Here is a 24,594-nt window from a genome sequence, read left to right as displayed (position 1 = left end):
AAAGTAGTTCAGACATTTTAAGGAAAGAAGGGTTGGATGTGTCAAGCATGCATTCCTGCCGTGGCTTGACTATACTGTTGATAACTGACTAATTCGAGCATTTAGCAGACGTTCTTATCAAAGATGTTTACTGAGATATTCACGTAATTGCACTAATCAAAGGACTCCTATTTAAAAGGGAGTTAGAATGGATAGCGGAGTCAAACAACAGGAGGTAAGAGTAAACAAAACTTACAGTCATTTCAGTAACGTATACTGTTAATGTGTTAGCTTATACTCGGTTCAGAAAAAGCCAAGGAAAAAGACAGTGACAGATCGGCCTGGCTTCACGTTAAATTCACTTGAACCCGTTGTTTCATCACTCATCCCATGTTGAAATGACTGGTTCCCTCTTCCTTGACATTTTAACAACGTAATGTGGCAGCTCTACAGCTCAGACTGAGTTCTCTTTATATTTGTTTTGATTGTGTGTGTTTATTGCTGCTGGATGGAGTGCTCCATTTTGAAGCACTGACAACCAGCTAGAGCTTTGGTGCAACAAAAACCAACTGAGGCCGTGTCAGAAATGCGATAACTCATATTTTCACGATACCATATAAGAAATATGGTAGAAATGTTTGAGTGTGAAAGTTCTGGTTGGCCCTGGGAACAAGGTCAGTCTTAAGGTCCACTCACTAGCTTGCAGAGTTTCCAACGGCATTAAAACATGGTGTTCATGGGAAGTTTGTTCAGTTTGTCTAGAGAATTTACTTCCCAGTAGATAAGACACTGTGTAGACTGTATGTTATATGGATCTTTTTCTGTCAAAGGAGTTTAGTTCTCTGTGGGCAGTGCTCTTTGCTTTGTCTGTTTAGGAGTAGCGTCTACTGCAGCATATGTCTCTTTATTTAAAATAAACATCACTTGAGGAACTTTACCAGAAAAGGAAATGTGAAAGCTCTTATGACCTGAACATACTCCAGAAAAGATTCCTTGTTAAAATATAAACAAAGCATGGAATTACAAATGCCCTGCAGTTGCAGTGAGGCCAAAGCCGAGCTGTCTGAGCCAAGGAGCTATATGCCACATAACCCCCATAAAATACAATTTCATTATCATTTTATTTATCACTTAGTAGTGAATGCAGTTAGCCTGGAAATCCTCAGGGAGGACATCAATGTATCATTTAACACCGCTCTATATCTTAATGGTAGTTGTAAACACTTTTTAATGCAACCAGTGAAAGGCCCATCTGTTCATCAGTCAGACAGTCAATTAGTTATTCAGACTGACACACAAATGCAATGGGAAAAATTATGTTAAACCAGGATGTCAGGGCTTTCTAATAAATAAACTTGGACTCAAACTGTTTCCTAGCAACTAATGAAATGGTCCGTTGCACCTTTCCTAAGCAACACACACGCTTCCTAATTTGTGCGGTTCCTTAAAATCACAAACCAAACTTGGGTATTAGGTTTCAAGCCTCCGTAAGAAACAGTTTATGCAAACACTTGCTTTGTACAGATGCCACATTAAGCGCCATTTTCTAAAATCAGTCATGTACTGCAGTCTCATGAGCTTTTGATTTCATCCTGATTTATTGATGAAGCCTGAGTGGAGCTGGTGTAGTTCTAATTGGCCACGTTGGCAGGCTGAGCAGCTGATGGCCAGCTGATGAGACTGCCAAACCTTTGACTGCCGATTGTGCTGTCAGATTAGATGGTTTGAGCCTTTTGCATTTGCAAATCCCCTCACCTAGAGTCACCTCTGAATTTACCATAGACGTATAAGAAGTGGACGTAGTCACTGTGACGTTACCCATTGGTTTGTGGACTGCCGATGAAGCCTTTAGTTCAGCATTTTGGCTGTCGCCCATCTTGGATCTTTGCCGCCGCCGTCTTGTTTTTTTTGGAACCAGAAGTGGCCAGAAGTGAGGGTGGAGCTAAGTACAACCAAACGCCACGCCCTAAAGCATATCCCGCTTTGTCGTTCATCGTATTTGACTCTAAATGGGACCATAATTTACTAAATGAACATCGTGCTGTATTGAAGAAGACTTGAAACTAGCGATTGAGACCTAAACTCATGTTTACAATGTTTACTGAGGTAATAAATCAAGTGAGAAGTAGGCTCATTTTCTCATAGACTTCTATACAATCAGACTTCTTTTTGCAACCAGAGGAGTCGCCCCCTGCTGGCTGTTAGAAAGAATGCAAGTTGAAGGCACTTCCGCATTGGCTTCACTTCTCAGACCCGGAAGTTGCCCACTGGAATTTACAAGTCTTGACTTATCTATAAACTCAAACTGTCCCAACATTTAACTTTACTTGTTGACCCAAAATCCTCATGCAAGAAAGCAGGACTCACTTTATCGTAAGATATAAATTGAACCCATTCTATTTCAATCCTTGAAACAGATGGTCCTTAAGCTGTGGTTAAGAGTGGTAAATGATCTGCTCTCTGCCTGCTTCTATCACTATCTGAATAAGGAACTATCCACTGATAAATGGACAGATTCACAGCCCTAGAATGGAGATTACTAGTTCTCCAAAATAACTGCAACTGGCCAGATTTTCTAGAAAAGTGTGTTTTGTCTTCAGGAAATAAATAATTTTGAACCCCTCCATAACCAATTCCATTAAAACTATGGTATATTAAATCATGCCAAAAGTTTCAAATTGATTGCTTTGCTTCCATCCAAGGTGTATACAGCTGTCTGCTATAAGAGTCCAGTAAAAATAGCTCCTTAGAAACAGGGAAAAATAGGAATGACAGCAGGGTAAACAGCAGGTCAGTATCAGTTGTATTTTTGTGGGAATTCTCACCCTATGCCATGCTGTTTTTAGATACAGAGGCGATGGAAAAATACAGAAATGTCAAGATATCCACTTATCTTCCACTTCACCAAATCCAAGAGAGGTTCACAAGTTTAGTGCTACAGCCACTCTCTGACCTTTCTATACATTTCTTCAGTAGAGCCGGCAACAGACTCACAGGGTTTCTCACAGATCACACTATGTGGACATAAAAGTGAAGAATATATTCTTCCACCACAAAGAGGTTATTATACCATGGCAAAAGGACATGCTTTGTTGACACTTTAGTTTTGTTGAAAGGTTAACGAAACAGGATTTTAAAACATGTTAGCGTTAACATAAAGTATTAAAGTCACAATTCTCAATTTGCATTATTATGCGCTTATCGATCCGATCTCATGGGAAGGCGTATAAATAGCACAACGTTTTAGGCTTTTTACATGTCATTTACATGCCATGGGCTTAACGTTGTGAAACAGCTTTTTGCGTCATTTAACGCCACGCCATTACCATGAAACGGCCGCAATTATGTTCAGGCAACAAAACCACTTGGTTACTAAAACACATACGTAAACAACATAAGCATGGAAAACACGTCACAAACGTGACTTAAAAATAAGCTCAACAGCACTTTGGGAAACAAACACTGGTCTCCGGTTTGACAGTCCTATGTTTGTTGGATCCATCCACCTCCTCTCTACTAGCTCTGAGCATAGCATATTCATGCGGATGCATTTGCATTGCTGTCGGTACGGACTACGTGGTGTGAAAATGACACGCCTAAAGCAAGAACATCATTCTTATTGCACGCTTTTGCCTTGTGCATGATCGTGTCATTCACACGGGCTGAACAGTTTGGTAAGAATTACACTATACACCATTAATGCAATGAGTTATCAGGTTTTGACTGTGGGTAAATACAAACACTCGACTTACTTTAATTTTTTTTCACAAGTTAGGAAGTGAATCAGCATGATTTGAATGAGATGTTAAAGGAAATAAAAAAAAACAAGACTGAGTCTCTGCAGCCATCCTAGTGGCTCTGTGAGGCTGTATTAACTGAAGGCACAGTGGTGCTTTGAGATCAAAAGTCAGGATCACCTACATTATTCCAGTTCATCCTGTGAATGAATGTGCCTGATTTCATGCCATTGCATCCAGTATTTGTCAAATTACTTCTGTCTGGATCAAAGTGGTGGACTGGCTGACACATTGCTAGTGTGGCAACTACTATGATGTAAAAGAAAAATAATGAGAAATATGTAAAATGTCTAATGAAGTGTGGGCATTTCAACCAGTTTACTTGTCTTTTTGCATGGCCAGATGTCCGTCTCTCAGCAACACACGCACACCCATTATAGCCTTACCAAGCTCCAAAGTCCATTTTCTGCCATAACAGCCCCCCCACACACACACACACACACACACACACTCTCCACCCAGGCCTCAGAGGGTCAACATAGAAGATAAAACACAAACCTTCATCTAGAGGTTCTGTGTAGTCAATGCACTGTAGGCCATTTCCCTAATGTGCCCTAAGATACACGCACAAACACAAGAGAATGTGGACACATTAGAAAATTGTATTTTCTTAAGTCAAAAAAAAAAAAAAATGAAAAGCATGCACGTCAAATATAGAGGAATTGGCCAGTACAAAGAAATATATAGTGGCATCAACCTTGGGATCACTGTGCACAGCTGCACTGACTGCATCGACTAGAACACATCGAACACTCTTGATGACTTTGGTGACCCTCTGACCTTACCTCCATTGCCACCGTCGAGCCAAATTTTCTACTTGTACACAAGAGACATCTACAAAGTACCGTGGAAAAAAAAACTACAACAAAGACTGCTTTTAACAATATCAGAAAATGATCTCACTGCTCGAGTCTCTCTTCGCCCTCTGGTCTGGGTACAGTCTTCAGTCAGTGTGAAGTTCCTGGAGCAGCGGAGTGTTAAGGGTCTTATTCCAACATGTTTAATAATGGGGGAACAAATCCAGGCCCTCTGGTCACTGCTAACACCGGGCCATCCACTGACCCCATTCATTATCCAGAACACAGGTCCGCTCCCTCTAATTGGTAAAGGCTGACACCTTTAAGTGCTCAGTGTTCATAATGAAGCTGACATTCATGTTGCCATGACAGCTGAAGGGAAGAGAAAAATCACATCATTCTGTTCTTTAGAGATATTTTTAGTGTAACTTTTTGTCTTTGTTTCCTTATTTGGTTATTGGATTAATTCTAATAAAACGTGAATTTGAACTCCTCTACTCTTAATTCAGAGTACTGATATTAGCATCTGATCACCGTGACACATTTTCACGCCCTTTGGCGTGTGATACCGACGCGGAAGGGATGTTTTAGCGCCTGTATGAGACACACCAGGCTTTCAAGTAACTACAATGTAAACCCATCCGCGGCATTATTTAATGTTCAGAGAAAGTGCTCCGGAAATGTGGTGACGTAGTTTAAAGATGAGTGGGCGGCTGTGGCTCAGATGTAGAGCAGGTCACCAATCGGAAGGTTGGCGGTTCGAACCCCGGCTCCTCCTGTCCACAACAAACACAAGGCTTTCATCCAAGAGGCTGCTGTTAGTGTCCCGTGTTCACAACGTTAAGTTTCATTTTCACTTTACAAACGTAGTCATTTTAAGTCGAGTTGGGATGAGAACGTGTTGGCATTTCTCTTGAATTGAAATGCATTGTGTTTGCCAACTCTGCCCACCTACTCTTCATATTGAGTCTTAAATCACCTCCAGAGGTGGTTTGAGCGATTTGATTCTGACCTGTTTGTAATGCTGCTTAGTTGCATATACACTTGATTACAGAAAGCTATCCAATACACCCAAAATGCATGAAGTAGGTGAGGTTAAACGGGGTGTCTAATACACAGAGGTATGTCCTCTGTCGCATCCTGAGAGGTTATACAGTTGGTGTTTTTGTCAACAGCGAAGTGGATGAGTGGATAGTTTCAAAACTCAACATGAGGGCCCAATTCACTCCCACTTGAGCAGATGGACTAGTACTTTAACTAATTTGCTTTTTAGTCCAAGAACATGGATTGAATTGTTGAGTTTATACTGAAAAACATTTTTGATGAAAAGCTAAAAGTATGTCTCCCAATTGAGGCTGCATTCATGTATTTATTGCCATGGCAACCACTTGAATGCTTGGAGTTTTTCCTGTCCTCATCGTGTGAAGTGCGTGTGAAGACAGATCTTTGTCCCCAGTCTTCCCATATGCTATTCCAAACTGCAATTTTCTTTAACAGAAGGATTGTTGTATAACGTCATGAAAAGCAACGTTGTCTTTGAAGGTTCTTGATCCTGCCAAGCTCTTTTTCTTCACGACTTTGATGCATTTTCAGAAAGTTTACTGGGAAATCATATTTTATTCACAGCGCACCGTAGTTTCAGGGCTTTCTTCTTGATTTTAAGGTCTAGTTTTTACATTTCAGTGAAGCCCTTACTCTTTTTACATTTCATTGTAGTTTGTCTGAAGATATTAAAGCGCTCAGAAACTGTATGAAGATTTTACTGAAGTGGCTTTTAAGCCCGCACCCTTGAGACAACATTGCAGTAGACCAAAAGTATTTAGATTACATCAACAGCAGCTCTCCATGTTTGCCACCAAACAGAATTAATTTGTGCATTTTCAGTTCCAATGTAATATACGTTGTTCTATACAGTTCTTAATGTTTTTTGTTTTTATTCATTGTCTGCATCTGTGCTAAGGAACATTTCTGCTGAGTGCCGTATCGCCACCAGTTCAGTCCCGTCGTGTTCCATTTTCCTTTAGGACTCTGAGCAAATTATCGAGTCGAAACCGAAAGTTTGCGGCTGCCTTCATCGTCCTCTCTGGAGATAGTTTGTGTGCATGTGTTCAAGGAATGCAGAGAAAATGAGTAAGCGAAGCAACACAAGCTCAAGACCAAAGATTCTTTATCTTCTAATCAGATCCCGAGCAGGGGAATCAGTTGGGGGATACCAATTAGCATCTGGGCTCGAGCACATCTCCGCACCTCTGGGTCTTTCTGAGCTCTCAGGTTACCCCTTTTTGTGTCAGTGTAGCCCGCGGTGGTGTATTCATTTGAAAGTCTGAACAGGCAATTATGAATTGCTCACATGGGGCGACATAATTCTTTCTCTTTTTTTTTTTTTAACAATGTAGAAAAGAATTTTCGAAAAAAAAACATTTGGTATTTTTGGTGGAAAATGAAGCTTAGGAACTGTAGCTCGTCACGAGTCCATCGAGGAATGTGGAGTTGAAGGAAGTGGTGTTGCAAGTTGTTGCAAGGTCCCTGGTGAGCTCAGATGCTCAGTGCAGCTGGCGGATCTTAGAGGAGATGAAATGCCATCAGAGATACAGTACGTAGGAGTCTTAATTAAGTCAGTCTTCTCTGATTGTGAGTTTTTAAAGCATGCCTATCTCAAGCTTGCCTGCTTAATTGGATGTGTGTGCGTGTGTTAGTATATGCCCACTCTGTGCGTGGGTGAGCCTTTTTGGAAATGTGCGTGTCCGTATCGCAGTCATTATATGTGTAAACAGGAGCTCAGCAGGGAACATGTTGCATAGCACAAACCGTCGGCGTGTTTACTCCGTCTCCTTTCTCAGCTTTTCCCTTCATTCTCCATTCAGCCTGGTTTGTCTGCTTCACAACTCCAGTGATGACTTGGGTGTGCAGGTGTGGCGGCTCTACTTCGCAGACTTCACACACAAACACACACTCTTTAATCTCCCCTTTACCCATTCCTTGTTAGGCAGATCAGCCATGATGTGCTGCTCTTTTCAATCAATGAGTGCCAAAGGCAGTAAATCAGGGATTAAGGTGCGGCGTGGCACTCCATTCTGCATGCTCCCGGCCCTTCATCTCATCAAGGTGCAAACAGAAAAGCCCAAGAAGTTGCGCGGCTACGACGGGCCCCCTACACTTTAATCATCGCCGCTGACCTCACTCATCACCGCCAGATTAAAAAACAATTGTGCCTTCGCCTCACTGCCTGCCACAGCTCCCTGCTAGTTTTATTTATTGGCTCTCGTCTCTCTGGTTAAATTATTTTTATCAATCAAACAAGCCCATCAAGAAAAGTGGCTGCCATTTAGATAAAGCCCCCCCCCCCCGATTGCTGATAGGGGATACTTAACCAATAAGGAGGCTCGTAACGCAGATGAAGTAGTACAGTGCAACTCTCCAGGGAGCCAGAGTACTATGATTTTTGTACGAAGCTATCACGGAGTTAAATAGGATTTCAGGATCAGTTTTGTCCCGAGGGAAATTCAATAGATTGCCTGATAGATCTTGTCTGTATAACGGGCGTGACTTCTAGATAGGGTTGCATCATATTGTCTTGCTATAAGCCTCCTGTACGGCACAATCACTCTGAAACACAGCGCTCTGTTAAGAAAGTGCCTTGCATTTCTAGGCCATGTCAGACTTTGATGGTGTACTGTATTTTGTGATTCAGCTGATATCTAACTAAGAATAGATGACAGAAAGACATTCATAGTGCAGCTGGAAATATCTTGAAGCAGAAAACTGCAGAAATAGCACAAACATTGCAGCATTTGCAGAAAGCAGAGAATGAATAATACATTTCAGGTTTAGTTGTCTCTCAGAATCAAAAAGTGAAGACTTGTTTCTCAACATGTTGCACCGCATCACGCTGTCACTCCCAACTCATCAAATACCACAGCATGGTCAGCAACCCATATGCTTCACTAAGACGCCCGAGGTACCCCACTCTAACATCAGTTTTGGACTCAGGTATGGCATCAGTTTCTGCTTGGTACATGCGTAGTATCTTTTCAAAATAAACCTCTGTGTTCACAGGAAATGTACAGTTTCTACTCGCTACATGCATACAGTCCATTTTCAAAATAAACTTTACTTAATTTTTAGGTTTACTTGTGCAAGGTTTAGGAAAAGATTGTGATTTTGGTTAAAATAAGTATGTTTGTTGACATGTTTGACATGAACATAGGTCTCCTGGGTGACAGACCCGTCCAACCTCCCTTCCCACCCGCCCTACGCAGACTTTCTCCCATCTAATAATGGCGCAGATGGGTTTACATTGGAGTTAGTTGAAATCCCGGTGCGTCTCAAACAGACGCTAAAGGGTGCCTCGGTTCATCGGAATCAGACGCCAAGGAGCACCGACCAAGCGGCGGTATTTAATGAGTCAGGAGTGAGAACGGGTTGCGAATTGATATACAGCAATCATACGAACAGACGTCGATTGGAGGTGAGGAAGACTAACTCCTCCACAGAATAGACCAGAATGCAAAGCAGCAGATGACATGCTACACGTTTCAATCTGGCTGGAATTAAGTCAAAAGAGATATACCTACTGTCTGCACCATGCACTCGAGAACTACTTTTTTGCGCTTCAACTTTCCTCTTGGTTAAGTTCATGGTGTAGATACGGGCTTGTCAGCATGTTTGCAATCACTACTGTAATGTAAATATTAATCTAGCAGCAGTTGAAACTTGACAGTAAGGGTAAACTTTGCATTTCCTCGACTGCTTTTGGATATGTTTGAAATATTGTTGGCATCTGTGAACACAGAGAGCATCCAAGGATGGCATAACATCAACTGTAAACTGAAGTAGATTAAGTACAGTAGGCCGGGGGAATGGAAATGCACTGAATATGACATATTTACTACTAAGAGTGTAAATATACAGTACCACGGGGAGGGTTTTTCCTTTAAAGACCTTGTGAGGTAGCATGAAGCGTTACTCTGCTGCAACAAGCAATGTTTCAACTTAACCTCTGGAGACAATATTTTGACCGAAGTGCCTTTAGTTTCTGCTCCGGGGTCCGAGTCAAAATTGGAGTTGAAGTAGCTGCAGGCGAGAGGTTTTGGAATTCTTTCACTGTTACTCGTTTTGAGAAGGTTGTGGGAGATGAAGCAGAGCAAGATGCTTTTTAAAGCCGATCGGATTTATTATGTGTCCTGTGCCTATAGCAGACTGGATTTAGCCAATCCCTAGACATCTCTTTTTCCTCTCTGTACCCACAGCTGTCATGCAGAATATCTTATCACGTCGCCTGAATGTGGGTGGGTTAGTCTGTCGCCTCGCTCTGCGTGTGTGCATGCCTGCCTGTGTGTGTGTGTGTGTGCGTTAACATGAGAAATGTGGCTTGTGGTTAAAAGGGCAGTGGAATAATCACTCAGGCACCTGCTCAGGCTCCCATGCGTTGTTAAACATCCCGCTACTCACAAAGTCAAATACAAGCCTAATGGCTCCCCGATGCTCGTCTTTGTAAATGATGGTGTTAACTACAACTCTCTTAACACTTAAGCACTTTGTGGATCAAATATAATACATATTCCTGTGGTTTGTGCCTCCCATTAAAGGTGTCAAATCCAACTGTTCAGGGCTTTAAGTATGAAGGTCCCTGTTGACTTTTCAGCTTATTTGTTTTAAAACCTCCCCTCTTCATCAATGTGTGTTTTTTCCAATGAAATAAATTGTCAAGGTAGGTGTCCTTGTTTCCTAATAAAGTAGGTGCAGTCAGCTTCACCATCAAGATAACAGCTTTTGGAGAGGGTTGCATGTTATGTTGTACCAGCTACAGCTAGCTCAGTAGATATGATTTAATCTGTAGCAGTTTTAGGCATATTGGTTGACTCTTGACTTACTGATTTACCATTTTTTTATACTTTTAATAGCATGCAGATGATTTAAATAAGTGAAACCTTTGAAGTACTATGTCAAAATATTTCTAAAGCACTAGTGTATGTCTTTTGTTCACATTAGCCACACAATATGTTCATGTCCCATACTTCCCAAATCTTTTTTTGTTGGGTATACAGTATATATAAGCAGCCTGACAGGGAGGGCTGTGATACTGTTGGCGATAGTGCCACTCCGCATGAGCCCAGATGAATGAGCTCTGTCATCATTATGATTTCAGGGGATGTTGGAGAGAAAAAGATTAGAGAGATTGGTTCCATAGCAGAACATAATTGATTTATAATGCATCAGCTAGTAAAGCAGTGCCGTAGCTGCTCACATGGATGAACGACGGCGGAGGGCGTTTGGAGGTTAACAAAAGCGGGGTTGGAGGGCTACAAGAAATTGGAGGAGCTCCGAGGCGGAGTGTGTCGACTTTGGTCAGTGTTTCTCCTCCCGACGGCGGGGGAGCGGAGAGGCAGGCCAGATGAAAGCTCAAGCTGCCGATGAAAGAGTAAAGGCTGATGCATCTTCTAGGCTATTAAGGTATATCAGCGTGTGGCCCCGGGAGCACGCAGGCCTCCATTCCGAGTCCCACAGCAGCTGATTGGCACAGACATGTTTACTCCAGATGGAATCGGATTTGGCATTTTCTCACAGGGAAAAGAAAGGTTTGATGATGTTTTTGGTTTAGTTCCAGATGTCCTGAGTTGTTCCACTGGTTTTAGGATCAGACTGATTCAGGCATTTTTTTTAATTGGTTAGTATCAGATATTTAAGCCTGATCAAGGGTTGACTGATACGGTCAGGCTGTACTCCTACACCGTTCGTAGAAATACCTACTAAATGGAAATGCACAGTTATTTGTATATATCCCACAAAATCAATTCTTATGTAATCAACGTAATTGTGAACAAGGAAGTATAAAGAGCGGCGAAAAAACAAACAAAAAAAATCGAAAGAAACCAGAAGTTAACCTTGATTTATTTGTCACGTAACTTCCGTACTTAAGTTACGTCACTTATGGTGTTATTTTAACCTAAATCATGATCTTTTCCTAAACCTAATCAAGTTGTTACCTAAACCTAAGAAGACTGAAGTTTATTTTGAAAAGACTGGAGCTGTAACTGACGCTTTACATTCGTAGAAAAGTGCACGAAAAATGCTCTTTTCGTAAGATATCCCACGAACCAAAAACACGGTCCTTAAAAGTGAAGATCTTGCCTCATGATCATCATGAAGACATGCTAAATTCGAGTGAGTCTCTATGTGCGTGCCCCCGCTGGCTAGCTAATCGCCACCACTCTGCACTGCACTCATACGGTGGTTACGGCTGATAACGCCGTCCCAACCTACTGCGTCGACGCATAAGTGTAGTGTAACATATGCCTCTTGCATGTTACATTGGAAACACAATTTCATCTTTAATAAATTGTTTCTATTGTTACTATTCATTTTTCTAATAATTTTACCTTTGTTTGACAGTCATTAGGTGCACATATTTGTGTTATTTATATATTTTTATGTGGTTATTTAATATTTAATACGACAGTATCCAAGGTAACGATAGAGCTATGAAAGCTCATCACTGGGGGAACAAACCAGACGGGGCTTGTATATCCAAGGTGATTGTGTGTGTGTGCATTTTAATCTGTAAATATTAATGTATAGTCTACGTATAATATATCATCTAAGAGACCGGGCTTGTATCTCCCAGGTGAACGGGTGCCCCGAAGTGCTTGTAAGCATATAAATCCATTTTTAATCGATATCGGAGCTGTCTGTGGTTCGTTGAAGCAAAATGTTGAATGTCATCCGTTGGTCTACAATCAAACACAACGCAGACACTGTTGGCTGCAGCCGCTGTCAGCGGTACAAAACAAAGTTAACGGGGCCGTTATGAACTGTGCATAGAGGAAGTAAACAGAAGAAAGACCTCCCGTTACCTCCCGAGCCGTGTGAAGCAATCCCTCAATCATTGATATGCTCTGAATTTTGAATTTAGCAAAAAATGCTTTGTTTCAGTGCAACTTCTTATAGCTAATGTAGCATGAATTTCCATAATTCGCCAATAAGTAAAGAAACTTATAGGCTTAAAAAAGCCCACTGTGTTTTGGCAACATTATACAGTAATTGTTGGTTTGTGATGGAAAGCAAATTCCAATATGTAGCACAACTGTACATGCACTACAGGCCTCTTCACCACCCTGACAAGCTTGCTAAATAATGGCCACGCTGCTTCCTTCATTGGGTATTGAACATTGGCATTGAACATAAATTGTGGGCTGCAGTACCTTGCATAATTCCTTGGGAGATTGGCCTGAGTTGAGATGACTCATGACATCTATAACTTATTTCCATTATATTGTGCTTGTGTTTTCTTTCTTGGCACCAGACAACGCAACATTCACAACTGCAGTGGGAATTCTTATTTAGTTCTAAGCGTATCCAGTAACATTTTACCCATTAGGGTAGATGTTAGTCACCCACACACACTCCATGTCCATGTTCAGCTTCTCTGCTGGAACAAAGCGTTGCATAGGATTGTAAATTGAGTGCCAAGATTCAACGTATACCTCGAGAGGAGTGAGAGAACCGCTGGTATCTGAGTTATAGAGTCTCTTTCTACCAGTCCTGAGTGACACTGAACATGTTTGTGTGTGTGGTGGTGAAAGAGAGGATTTTTGATCTGCTGTCAATTCTCACCTTTAGCCTTTTTCAGATTTCCCTCAATTTACATTCCCGAACATCATCTTAGATATCTACCAATAGCTGAGTTTTGTGTCAATCTCAGATCAGCTCTCTGGATTCGTCTGAAGCCTCGCACAGTGACAGCAGAAGATTGGTGCCTGATGCCTGTGTGTTCGGTTGATATCTCATTCCCAAACCCCCTGCACTCATTTTAATAGTGGAGCTCCGAGCAAAGGAATTATTAGGATTCAGCGCACTTCCCGACATGCTGCGCAGGAATAGATAAGAGCGGTGGGAATGTGGTCTTGAGTTAAATAAATAAACAGATCATGCACCAAATAATTAACCTCTCAGGGTCTTTGACATGCTCTGAAAATGCTGTAGGCGTCGGAGGAGGAGGGGTGGAGGGGGCGGAGGAAGAACTCTCACACTGAGCCGGCCCATCTTCCCCACCAAGCTGCTAAATATGTATCTCTAAGGTTAACCTGGCCTCTCGCATGGTCCTTTATACTCTCCCTTTTCTTATTGCAATGTTAAAGTTTGACTTTGAGCAATGTTATGATTTCAACAAATTGATTTATCTTTAATTTACATTTCTATTTGGAATAAATTCTAAATATATCCATCCATCCATCTTCAACCGCTTATCCGGGGTCGGGTCGCGGGGGCAACAGCTCCAGCAGGGGACCCCAAACTTCCCTTTCCCGGGCCACATTAACCAGCTCTGACTGGGGGATCCCGAGGCGTTCCCAGGCCAGAGTAGAGATATAATCTCTCCACCTAGTCCTGGGTCTTCCCCGTGGTCTCCTCCCAGCTGGTCGTGCCTGGAACACCTCCCAAGGGAGGCGCCCAGGAGGCATCCGTGCTAGATGCCCGAACCACCTCAACTGGCTCCTTTCGACGCAAAGGAGCAAGGACTCTACTCCGAGTCCCTCACGGATGACTGAGCTTCTTACCCTATCTCTAAGGGAGACGCCAGCCACCCTCCTGAGGAAACCCATTTCAGCCGCTTGCACCCGCGACCTCGTTCTTTCAGTCATGACCCAACCCTCATGACCATAGGTGAGAGTAGGAACGAAGATTGACCGGTAGATCGAGAGCTTTGCCTTCCGGCTCAGCTCTCTTTTCGTCACAACGGTGCGGTAAAGCGAATGCAATACCGCCCCTGCTGCTCCGATTCTCCGACCAATCTCACGTTCCATCGTCCCCTCACTCGCGAACAAGACCCCGAGATACTTAAACTCCTTCACTTGGGGTAAGGACTCATTCCCTACCCGGAGTAGGCAATCCATCGGTTTCCTGCTGAGAACCATGGCCTCAGATTTAGAGGTGCTGATTCTCATCCCGACTGCGTCACACTCGGCTGCGAACCGATCCAGTGAGTGCTGGAGGTCGCAGACCGATGATGCCAACAGGACCACATCATCTGCAAAAAGCAGCGATGAGATCCTCAGCACACCGATCTGCAAACCCTCCTCCACCCGACTACGCCTCGATATCCTGTCCATGAAAATCACGAACAGGATTGGTGACAAAGCGCAGCCCTGGCGGAGGCCAACCCCCACCGGAAACGAGTCCGACTTACTGCCGAGGATCCGAACACAGCTCTCGCTTTGGGCGTACAGGGATTGGATGGCCCTGAGAAGTGCCCCCCTCACCCCATACTCCCGCAGCACCCCCCACAGTATCTCCCGGGGGACCCGGTCATATGCCTTCTCCAAGTCCACAAAACACATGTAGACTGGATGGGCATACTCCCAGGCCCCCTCCAGGATCCTTGCGAGAGTGAAGAGCTGGTCCGTTGTTCCACGGCCAGGACGGAATCCGCATTGTTCCTCTTCGATCTGAGGTTCGACTATCGGCCGAACCCTCCTTTCCAGCACCTTGGAGTAGACTTTACCGGGGAGGCTGAGCAGTGTGATACCCCTGTAATTGGCACACACTCTCTGGTCCCCCTTTTTGAAAAGGGGAACCACCACCCCGGTCTGCCACTCCTTAGGCACTGTCACCGACTTCCACGCGGTGTTGAAGAGACGTGTCATCCAAGACAGCCCCTCCCCACCCAGAGCCTTCAACATTTCTGGGCGGATCTCATCAACCCCTGGGGCTTTGCCACTGTGGAGTTGTTTGACTACCTCAGTGACTTCCACCAGGGTAATTGATGATGGTCCCCCATCAGCTTCCAGCTCTGCCTCTACCATAGAGGGCGTATTGGTCGGATTCAGAAGTTCCTCAAAGTGCTCCTTCCACCGCCCGATTACCTCCTCAGTTGAGGTCAACAGTGTCCCATCCTTACTGTACACAGCTTGGATGGTTCCCCGTTTCCCCCTCCTAAGGTGCCGGATGGTTTTCCAGAAGCACTTTGGTGCCGACCGAAAGTCCTTCTCCATGGCTGCTCCGAACTCCTCCCACACCCGCTGCTTTGCCTCCGTCACGGCAGTGGCTGCTGCTCTTCGGGCCCGTCGGTACCCTGCAACTGCCTCCGGAGACCTCCGAGATAACATATCCCGGAAGGCCTCCTTCTTCAGTCGGACGGCTTCCCTGACCACCGGTGTCCACCACGGTGTTCGAGGGTTGCCGCCCCTTGAGGCACCTAAGACCTTAAAACCACAGCTCACCGCCGCAGCTTCAGCAATGGAAGCTTTGAACATCGTCCACTCGGGTTCAATGCCCCCAACCTCCACAGGGATGCCAGAAAAGCTCCGCCGGAGGTGTGAGTTGAAGATCTCTCGGACAGGGGCCTCCTCCAGACGTTCCCAGTTCACCCTCACTACGCGTTTGGGCTTACCAGGTCTGTCCAGAGTCTTCCCCCACCCTCTGACCCAACTCACCACCAGATGGTGATCAGTTGACAGCTCCGCCCCTCTCTTCACCCGAGTGTCCAAAACATGCGGCCTCAGATCAGATGATACGATTACAAAATCGATCATCGACCTTCGGCCTAGGGTGCTCTGGTACCACGTACACTTATGAGCATCCTTATGTTCGAACATGGTGTTCGTGATGGACAATCCATGACTAGCACAGAAGTCCAACAACAAACGACCACTCGGGTTTAGATCAGGGAGGCCGTTCCTCCCAATCACGCCACTCCAGGTGTCTCCATCGTTGCCCACGTGCGCGTTGAAGTCTCCCAGGAGAACTATGGAGTCCCCTACTGGAGCCCCATACAGGACTCCATTCAGGGTCTCCAAGAAGGCCGAATACTCCGAACTGCTGTTTGGTGCATACGCACAAACAACAGTCAGAGTTTTCCCCCCCATAACCCGAAGGCGTAGGGAGGCGACCCTCTCGTCCACCGGGGTAAACTCCAACATAGAGGCACTCAGCCGGGGATTTGTGAGTATCCCCACACCCGCTCGGCGCCTCACACCATGGGCAACTCCAGAGAAGAATAGAGTCCAACCCCTATCCAAGAGTACGGTTCCAGAACCGAGGCTGTGCGTAGAGGTAAGCCCTACCAGATCCAACTGATAGCGCTCCACCTCCCGCACAAGCTCCGGCTCCTTCCCCCACAGAGAGGTGACGTTCCACGTCCCCAGAGCCAGCCTCTGCCGCCCGGGTCCAGTCCGTCGAGGTCCCTGGCCTTCACTGCCACCCGTGTGGCAGCGCACCCGACCCAAGCGGTTCTTCCCGCAGGTGGTGAGCCCACAGGATGGAGAGGAGGGGGGTGCCACGTTCCTTCTTCGGGGTATCCCCGGCCGGGCTCCGTGGCAAGCCCGGCCACCAGACGCTCGTTGACGGGCCCTCCGTCTGGGCCTGGCTCCAGACGTGGGCCCCGGGCTTCCTCCGGGCCGGGTAACTCCTCCTCTGCCTCGTGTCGTCATTGGGGTTTTTGTGAACCATTCTTAGTCCGGCCCCTCACCTAAGACCAATTTGCCATGGGAGACCCTACCAGGAGCACGAGGCTCCAGACAACACAGCCCTCAGGGTCATAGGGACACACAAACCTCTCCACCACGTTAAGGTGATGGTTCCCGGAGAGGGAATATATATTTGACAAATTTGTATCCTTATGTATTAAAACATAGAAAATCACCATTATTTGTACTAAAACAGTTACAGATTGACCAGATTGACCTAGATCTGTTTTCAATCGATGATTTCATAAATCAATATATTTAATCAATTTCTCAGAAATAATATTTGATAACTTCAATTACTTTTTTTCTGAAGGTTTTCATCATCAACAATGATATTTGCTGATAATGGTGCTAACAAGCCATGCAAATACTTACATTTAATGTGCCGAAGATTTGAGACATTCACCTTTGAATAATAATAATAATAATAATAATAATAAGAATAATAATAATAATACATAGTTTTATTATTATTATTCTTATTATTAATAATAATAATAAGAATAATAATACATATTTTTATTATTATTAGTAGTATTATTATTAATAATAATAATTTAAAACTAAATGGAAAGTAGTTAGCAGTTAACAATTACGACATAACCTTTTTCTTTTATTTTCTTTCAGCACTACTATAATTAAGTCTAAATATATCCTCAATTTCTGGAGCTTTATTATATAATATCCTAAAGCCAATTAAGGGACACTTTTGAGAAGTCATGCACACAGTGTGAGAATGCTGACAATGCTAATATGAATCTGAATGTTCTAGTTCAGGGTCAGTAATTTGCTCATCATTCTCATTAGATTTCAGCCAAAAAGTCAGGGATGTAGACCGAGAGAGGAGCCGCACAATTCTTAATTTTAATCTCGGGGCTATGCAGAGAAGCTTCGAGAAAGATTTTGTCAAGACCCGGGGCACTGATTTATCTCATCACTGTGTTACAGCACTTCTTTCTTTTTCTTTTTTTAAATAACAACCAATTAGCTGAGGGAGTGAGTTTTTGTGGCTGGCTGTTTTCTCATGGAGAACTAACACAATAATGAAAACCAGCAGAGTTCTAAGCCTCTTATATCTCCCTTTATTCCGAGTCCTCCTTCAGCCTTTAAATTGCCATCAGTTGACAAAGTAATCAACATTGTTTTAATTAAGTTGTCTAACTTGCCCAGATGCATTTTCCTCTCCCCATTGCCGCTCTCCCACCACACACTGCCTCACATGGCTTCCTCTCCCCTGCTCACACACTCGCTGCCTACAGAAGTAGGTTTTGAAGAGAACGAGAAGTTGCTTTTAATCGAAAACTTTGCAAACGGCCTCCCTCAATCTCAATGCAAACGTTAGGGGGCCGGGTGTCATAATGGATTTCGCGTGCCAGAACAGTTGTCACAACACTGTCACTGAATGTTGAACATTTCAAAATGACAAATATGTGCTTTAAAAACAAGTGACAGCTTGTCTTGTAGAATAATTTTGTAATTTTTGGAGTTTAGCTGTGATTAAAACATTTCTCTGCAGTTGTGTAAGATAGCAGGGTGTCTATGGTAAAGCTTTATAAAGGTTTCTGGACAATATATGTCATTGTTTTGTGTTGCTAATTCATTTCCAATAATAATTATATACATACATTTGCATAAAGCAGCATATTTGCCCACTCCCATGTTGATAAGGGTATTAAATACTTGACAAATCTCCCTTTAAGGTACATTTTCAACAAATAAATGTGCGGTTAATTAGAGATTAATCATGATTAAATATTTTAATCAATTGACCGCCCTAGTTGTAATATATAGATATATAAAAAATGAATCCAAAGGCGACTAATTTCCTCTTTTTGTTTTAGAATTGATGTCGCTGTCCATGGTGCTGGATTTAAGCTCCTATGACAGCACGGACTGCCACAACTCAAAATAGCTTTATTTACACGTTTCCCTTCATCAAATAAAAATATGCACATAATATCATGCTCTATAATTCATAGCCTACAAGTTGCAATAAAAACTGTAATCTAGTATTCTCTAAACTATTATTCATGAGTCCTTTGTTTCAGCAAGCAGAGAATGTTTTATGTATTAGTTTGGCCAGTTTTCTTCATAGTGGAGGAATCGTGATATGCAGGTATTTAATGTGTTATCTGTGCGTCTGTGAACACTTGAACTCAAGAGCATCACATGGCAGAATCCTCATATTTAACACACAGAGCAGAGACTTGACTGGATCTGTGTGTGCCTCGCTGAATACATTTGCATATTGTTTAAGAAAAGTGGCTGACACTTGTGGACTCCATACGGCCCCTTTGTGCAGTTTGTGTGTTGGCCACTTTGATTCCCATAGTAACGCCTCTTCCCAAATTCCACCCTCACTGACGCCAATGTTGGCGTGTTGTCCTGAGAAAGTCCACGGGTGCTCAGGGTTGTCTCACTGCCAAATTGGCTGGCGGGCATCCTGATGCACTTCTTGTGCGCCGTACACACACTTTGCTTAGGTCTAAAATCCTATGGATTTCTGTTGACGGAATAACAACGACTTCTTAACGTTGCATTCATCAAGTAAGAGTCACGGAAACGAACAAGTGGAGCAACATGTATGTGGTAGAATGTATTCAGTTTACTAGAAACGTGTGGAAAGAAAAGTATTTTCTCATATTCCTGTAGGGGCTCTGTACATACTCGAGTGTTGAGTATATTGTAAGCTTACAGTGTGTAACAAAATACAAACATTAGATTGGGACTTGTTTTTGGCAGATAATTATAAGATAGGATCATCGGCACAAACGTATAACACTTTATAATAACCATCATTTATAAATGGTACGTTGATGGTTGAATTGAATTTTACTGTTAACAAACAATGAAATTATAATTAATAATTAAATGAATAAAGAATAATACAATTATTAGTAATGCTATAATTTAAGTTAGTGTATGTTAGTTTACAAATTATATATAGTATCATAGCTGATAAGAGATATTAACAATTACATTTTGATCACATTGGTAAACTATTTATGAACATTTTATTGTTGCAGACATTACATTTTATATACTATATTATTTGTTAATGATTACCAAATGATTTGTAAACCTTTAAGAAATTGTTTTCTAAAACATCCATAAACATTACATAGACAGTTAGACCAGAAACACATTATTAACCATTGACAAAGTATTAACTACCTATCTAAATAATGTTTATAGATGCTTTACAAATTATTTATTAACCATTTAAAGAGGTTTTATAATCATCATTTGCAATTTTATAAAAGCCATTTAAATAATGTTTGTAGATGGTTTACAAACAATTTCTTTAAGGTTTACAAATAATATCTTAATCATTGACAGATGCTTATATATAGTATATAAAATGTTATGTGTGCAACAATAAACTGTTAAAATGACGTATTATAGCATTACTAATTATCAGTAATTGTCATTTCGTCGTTTGTTAACAGTAAAATAAAGGTTTTATTAGCTATCAATTTACCGTTTATAAATGATGGTTATTATAAAGTGTTACCCAAAAACGTTGTGATCAGATCTCAAGAAGTAAATCAAGAATTAGCCCTACGCTAATTTGTATAATATGTTCAAATAAACAGTATAGTCAGTATGATATAAGCATTTCCACTGAGAGCAGCTGTGTTTTTTTTAATGGAGAAATACAGCGTAACCTCCTCACCTCCCACTTTCACACTTGAGACCTTTTCTCTCTGCATCAAATACCTGCGATGCACATATACAAGTGACCACTGTGAATAATGTATGCTCATACATGCATGTTTACTCCTGACAATAGATGGAGTGGTTTGTTTTAGCCAGGAAGTTGGGGGGAAATTGATCAGTGATATGGGAATGTGGCTTTTTCTCCCTTTCCTCGGGGAAATCACCAAAGGAGGAGAGCATGCTCCCTCATCCACCACGGAGAATTAAATGCTGGCCTGTTATTGCTTATAGGATACACAGTTAGTAACTCAGGGATTCAGGATTCATAATGCCTACAGATTCTGTGTTTTTTTCCCAGGAAGATTTTTTTCTGTCAATACTGATGGAGACAAAGCATAATTGGTACTAAGCTGAATGACATGAAGGTACACGGTGTCCTTTAAGTGAAGCGTGCTTGTTTTCCACATTATGGACAGTAAAGTTTCTAACAAGCTAACTAACTAACTCACATCCTTGATCCCATCCTTTATACTCGCAGCAAGGTCATTCCACCCTCCAGATGAAAAAAAACACCTTTAATGACACTGCCTTCCAAAGTCTGAATAGACCTCCCACACATAATTAGCCTACTGACCTTGCATTTGGTGGCAACCTTTTGTACTTCTGCCAAGAAAAAAAAAGCAAACTGAACAGTAATGTAGAATATTTAGTTTGAAGGAATACTGATTTTGCCTTAGGATAGTCTGCTTCTAGGATTCCAAATCAATGGACATATTTCCAATCCAATCTTTTAATGTTGCAATCCAACAAAGGCAACGTCAAACACAATTACTACGTAAACCTGGGAATGAAGAAATAACTGTACCACTACTGAAATCAGTACAGCCAATAAATCATAAACTGCTAAAGTTGCCGTAAGGAAACTTACATATCATAAACACAAATAAACTATCGGAGGAATGAGGCATCCACATGATGCCTCCCGGCTTCTTTACTCTCGTAAAGGGATGCCACAGGTAGGCTGGCTGCCTTTATTGTCTCTGATGCTCCACTCGTACAGGAAACAGAGAGACACGTAGAGGAAGGTTAAAGTGGGAGGGATTTTCTTCAAGCTATGATCTGTTTGAGAAAGACCCTGATTAATGAGTAACTAATTATATGTTTATAATGGAAGTGTAGGAGCCAGAGATGAAGATAGTTATACAAGGATAGAAGTATGCCTGAACACAACAATGAAGGTGGTAACCATGCTTTAGTTGCCATGAGTGGACATTTTAGGAAAACAATAAAAGCAGGTTGTCAGTTGACTTCTTGTAGAAACATTCCATATGAACATTTTGCGACTTTGCTTTTGCGTTTGTTAAAAACATTTTCTCATCATGCTGAAAATAAAAAACACATCAACAATCAAAACATCTACAGAGATGATTACCCCAAAAGCCCTGCAGCAGTTTTAGCCATCCATAAAGAGACTTAATGATCCATATATATTTTATTCACCTTACATACATTTCAAACTGAATTAAGAGCTTCCACCTGATGGCTACTAGTGAAGTGCCCATTGAAAACATGCCTATTCAGAACGGGCTGAATGCTTGGCCTGTGGTGTTGTTGCTTGCAGATTTCTCAAGGACCGCTCATACAAACAACTTCACACTCGAGAGTGCGCTTCCTTGGGTCCTGAGCAATACACCTGCCATGACATAGTTTTGGTGCACACCCAAGTCACAGTAACTTGCGGTCATAAACACCGGTGAATACACTCTTGTTCACAGGGAAAAAAACACAAACCAGTTACGTCTACTCGCGGTCAAAGACATTGATAAAAAATACACTTAGTGGAAGTAATTTCCAAATAAGCATTTTAGTTGCTTGCTTTTACATAACCACTGTGGTTATAAAGTAGAGCGTGGACTCAATTAGCCGAGGTATTTTGCTGACTAACACACCCAAATTGCGAAATACCAGTGAAAAACATTTGCTAATTCTGCTCGTGTTGATTCCAGGGAAGTGAAGAAGTCCTGTTGTAACGTTTTACCCATCATCCATGTAATGTTAGGATATCCAGCACCCATGTGACAGTAACGGGCTTTGTCCAGCATCTAGCAGCAAAAAGAAGGGGGTGAATGTGAATATAAGTCAGGTCGGCTGTGGACGACATGCTGGACTCAGTCCACACAGCACTGAAGCCCCGCCCCCACTGTGCCTAGCGCTGTGTGCTTGTTTATACAAAATGTATTAATATTGAAGGTGTTGAGTTTCCAAATTGCACCAAATTCAACAAAGCACTCGCCTTGGGTCCTCAGCAATACGCCCGCCAAGTATGAAGTAGATTGAATGAACGGTTGTTGACATATACGAAGGACATACAGACATACACACCCACATACACACAGACAGAGATCCCTTGCTTTACAGTTAGATTAACAGAGCTGCTGCCAACAAGGACGTACAAAAGAATCCGCAAATAATGCTGGAAGACAGGAATCTGGTTAGAAAGAGTCTCCCGGTCCAAATGCTCACTGGATTAACCGCCTGACTTTTAGATCTGTGTTTTGGATATCTCCCTAATGTAGAGATCAGGGAATCAAGATAACACACCTCCTCCCACACAGCCCGCATCAACACATGCAGACTGGAATTCCATTCAGAAGTAGAGTCAAATCCCTGACCCAGATTCATCTGCTCTGCTCCTATCGCTGCTGTCCGTCCGAGTAACGCTCCATGTCTGTGTGTGTGTGTGTGTGTGTGCATGTATGCAATTTCAATTATTTATAAATTCAATCGCATAACATATGCTGCTGCATTGAAATGCCACCTAGGCACAAAGCGCCTGCTCGCATAAGGCAAACAAGTTAATGAGACGCATTGTGCACGAGGAATATTGAGCTGCACTCTGTAATAAGTTAATTGCATTTATTTCCCGTAGTTTTCCTGCTTCTGTGGCGCTAACAGTGCTTAGATTAATCATAGTAACGCCTGATGACTATTGTTTAGAAATAGACAATGAAAGGGATTCAGCTTATGTTGGGAAACAACTGAATATGTTTTGGTTAACAACATATTCTGAATTCTGAAATGCACATTTCACTGCAGAGACCTGACACTTATTGTTAGATCATGTTGTATTTGTAAAGAGTGCTGTTCTTTCCTGCCTTCTTTGACTGATGTTTAATTCAAGCATCATTTTTAGAAGAATATTTGTTTCCCCAACTATCTATATTGTTTTTATTTGCAAGTAAATCAGGCACTGCGTCATCAGTTCAATGCGGTCCGCGTTTCCATTAATGGGGACGGTTGGGTCGTCACACCAAGCCAGCTTTAAAGTCCTGATCAAAACAGAAATGTAAAACCTATTTACTGTAAAACCACTTCAGTCAAACCACCATTCCGTTGCTGGTTTGTGCCCGAGTCTTGTGTTTTCCTCTACGGTTGGCTTGCGTATTGTGCAGCCCAGGGGAACAACACTGACGGCTCCATTTTCACTGTATTGCTGTGCTTGCTCCTTCCTAAACACCTTTATTAGTTAAGACAACATTAGTCCTCTCTTGGGACGTTGAATCTCTGAAGCAAGGGCATGTTGTTTCTTGTGCATGTTTCTGTCGGATCACTGATGGATTAGAGAAAAGTGCAGGATTACTTAATGCGGACCGCAGACCTGCTCCTCTGAGCTGTGTTTTTATTGTTTGAATCAGGAAATGACTACAAAGCAAATGAAAGTCTGTTAAAGGCTGTACTAATCTATGACCTCTATAGGCAACCAGTGGAAAGTGCATCGCCGGCAGAGCTTATCTCCTTCTACATGTTGCCACAGCAGATCTCTATCAACGACTTATCAAACGCTTGCAGATGCATTATGGTCATGTGTGCTGTGGGCCAGTAAAGACCTTGCTCATTTCC

At 42.5% G+C, this 24,594-nt stretch overlaps 1 protein-coding gene across 5 annotated transcripts in view; it reads left to right on the top strand.

Moving 5' to 3' along the window:
- The window catches only part of cadm1a (cell adhesion molecule 1a), a 420,394-nt gene that overhangs the window by 136,642 nt on the left and 259,158 nt on the right, over window positions 1-24,594 (top strand). The window lies entirely within an intron of this gene.

This window comes from Sebastes fasciatus, chromosome 16 (assembly GCF_043250625.1).
Source record: "Sebastes fasciatus isolate fSebFas1 chromosome 16, fSebFas1.pri, whole genome shotgun sequence".
Lineage (NCBI taxonomy): Eukaryota > Metazoa > Chordata > Actinopteri > Perciformes > Sebastidae > Sebastes > Sebastes fasciatus.
Note: the sequence above shows the minus strand (reverse complement) of the source record. Positions and strands in the feature narration are given on the sequence as shown.